This window comes from Hyaena hyaena, unplaced genomic scaffold (assembly GCF_003009895.1).
Source record: "Hyaena hyaena isolate Hyena2069 unplaced genomic scaffold, ASM300989v1 scaffold_936, whole genome shotgun sequence".
NCBI lineage: Eukaryota > Metazoa > Chordata > Mammalia > Carnivora > Hyaenidae > Hyaena > Hyaena hyaena.
Genome location: NW_024081568.1, coordinates 8,828 through 12,157, shown reverse-complemented (window position 1 = coordinate 12,157; position 3,330 = coordinate 8,828).

Sequence of the window (3,330 nt, the reverse complement as noted above, 5' to 3'; positions counted from 1 at the left end):
GATCATGATGTATACTCTTTTTAATAGGCTGCTGAATTTCAGTATAATTAACATACAGTGTTATATTAATTTCAGTTGTTCCACAGTTTTCTACATTACTCAGTGCTCATCACAGGTGTACTTTTAATACCCTTCACCTACTTCATCCATTTCCCTACTCACCTCCCCTCTGGCAACCATCAGTTGCAACTCTAATGGCTGGTTTTCTGTTTTTGTTTTTGTTTTTTTCCCTTTGTTCATTTGTTTCATTTCAACAAATGAGTGAAGTCATACGGCATTTGTCCTTCTCTGACTGGTTTATTTCACTTTATCTAGTATTATCTAGTAATACTAGATAGATAAAAGATAGATAGATAGGTAGATAGATAGATAGAAGATAAATATATATATTTATTATATATATATATCACATCTTCTGTATATATCACATCTTTATGCATTCATCTATGGATGGACACGGGTTGCTTTCATGTCTTGGCTATTATAAATAATGCTGCAATAAGTAATAAGTAAAGATGTATATATCTTTTTAAATTAATATTTTCATTTTTAGGGGGGTAAATACCCAGTGTGGAATTACTAGATCATATGGTAATTCTGTTTTTCTGTTTTTGAGGACGCTCCAAACTATTTTCCATAGATAGAGAATTCTTGGTTGAACAAATATTTTTTTCAGTGCTTTTAATATTTTGTCCCACTATCTGCTATCCTCCATTGTCTCTGTTGCAAAAATTTGTTGTTAGTATTATTATGGTTCTTCTGTATATGGTAAGTCATTTTAGTTGCTTATTTCAAGATTTTCTCTTTGCCTTGACTTTTAGCAGTTTATCTATGGTACTTCTACATGTAGATCTTTAGTTTTTACTCTGGATGAAGTTTCTTGAAATTTTTGGATGTGTCAGTTGTTTATCATCAAATCTGGGACATTTTTGGTCATTATTTTTTCAAATATTCTTTTTTTTTTTTTAGAGAGAGAGAGTGCATGGGGCGGGGGAGAGAGAGAGAGAGAGAGAGAGAGAGAAAGAAAGAATGAGAGAATCCCAAGCAGGCTCTACACTCCCAGTTAGGAGCCTAATATAGGACTCGAACTCATGAACCTGAGCTGAGATCAAGTCAGATGCCTAACCAACTGAGCCACCCAAGTGCCTCTATTTTTTCAAATATTCTTTCTGCCCCTCTTTTGTTCCTCTTTATGGGGCTCCCATTATTCAAGCATTGGAACACTTGATAGTGACCACAGGTCTCTGAGGCTCTGATCATTTTTCTTCATCTAATTTTCTTTATGTTCTTAAGTTTGGTTAATCTCTATTGATCTTTCTTTAGGTTATCTGATTCTTACTGCTGTCAGCTCAAATAGAATGTTGAGCCTTCCAGTGAATTTTTCATTCCAGTACTGTATTTTCCAATTCCTGAACTATTATTTAGTTCTTTCTCATCACTTCTCTCAAAATTACTATTCTCTATCTCATGAGGCATTTTTGTCATACCTTCCTTTATTCTTTATACATAGTTTTCTGTCCATTTATTTATTTTTAAAAATAGTTTATTGTCAAGTTGGTTTCCATATAACACCAAGTGCTCATCCCCAAATGTGTCCTTCTCCATGCCAATTATTCCACTTCCCCTCCCTCCCATCCCCATCAGCCCTCGGTTTGTTCTCGGCATTCAAGAGTCTCTCATGGTTTGCCTCCCTCCCTCTCCCCAACTATTTTTCCCTTCTTCTCCCCCATGGTCCTCTGTCAAGTTCCTCCTAATCCACCTATACGTGCAAACGTGTGGTATCTTTCCTTCTCTGCCTGACTTATTTCGTTCAGCATAACACCCTCAAGGTCCATCCATGTTTCTACACATGGCCAGATTTCATTCTTTCTCATTGCCATGTAGTATTCCGTTATATAGATAAACCCATCTTCTTCTTCTTTTTTTTTTTTTACAAATAGTTTATTGTCAAATTAGTTTCCACATAACACTCAGTGCTCATCCCCATAAGTGTCCTCCTCTATGCCCCTCCCCCCTCCCCCCCACATCCATCAGTCCTCAGTTTTTGTCAGCATTCAAGAGTCTCTTATGTAAACCACATCTTCTTAATCCATTCGACCATTGATGGACACTTAGGCTCTTCCCATGTCTTGGCTATTGTTGAGAGTGCTGCTATGAACATTGGGTACATGTGCCCCTATGCATCAGCACACCTTTATTCCTCTTTTTCTATAATTGTGTCTTCTAAATCACTTATTCTCCTTTCTGCCTCTTCAATCCATGCATTGGATGCCTCCATTTTATTTTGCATCTCAATTATAGCATTTTTTAATTCATCACAACTATTGTTAAGCTCCATAGTCTATGTAGGAATAGTTTCTCTGATGCCTTCCATGCCTTTTTCAAGCCCAGCCATTAATTTTATGACTGTTGTTCTAAATTCTTGTTCAGTTATGTTGCTTATATCTGTTTTGAGCAGTTCTTTAGCTGTCAGTTCTTCCTGGAATTTCTTTGAGGAGAGTTCTTCCATTTTGTCATTTTGGTTAGCTTTCTGTCTCTTGTTAGTTTTAAAAGCTTGTTATGCACTCTGTGCCTGTGAGTGCTCAAGAAGGCTCTTTGAGTGTCCAGGGCCTGTCCGTTCAGAAAGTGTTCTTTGAATTGTGTCTCTTGGTCTCTATTGTTGAGACCTTGGTTTTTTATTTTCCTACTCGTAGTGGTATTTGGGACTCTCCACCATGTGTCCTTTGGCTTGTTTCTTGAGGTAGCCCTGGAAAAAAAAAAAAACCAGACAGACAAACACACAGGGAACAAAGGCACACAAATGCACAGACAAATCCAACAAACATGCAAACCGAAAGGGAAAAAGAAAAAGAAAAAAAGGAAGGGACACATACAAAACAAAAAAAAAAAAAAAAGAGGAAGGAGGGAAGACAGATAATCAAAATAAAAATACCTAAAAAAGAAAAAAGAAGAAAAAAAATGAAAAAAGAAATAACCCAGTAGACAAAGGACAGTCTAGAGGCATAAAACCAGAATTCCTAGCTACAAATAAAGAGCCAGGTGTATGGTGTGCTGATGAAAGAGCATATACAAAGAGAGAAATGACAGGGCAGGGAGGAAGGGAAATTGGAAATGAAATGATCAAGCAGAAAGTCTAAGATGCTTAATTCAGAGAGAGAAAGAGGAGAATATGGTTGGAGAGGAGGTGAAAGAAATGACGATAATGCTACTCAGAGGAACCATATAGTCTGATTACTCCAGAGAGAGAGAGATAAAAAGGTAGCAGTGGAGGTGTAGAATATACATTTGGAGAATGGATTAAATGTGACTGTTAAAGCAAACCAGTGACCA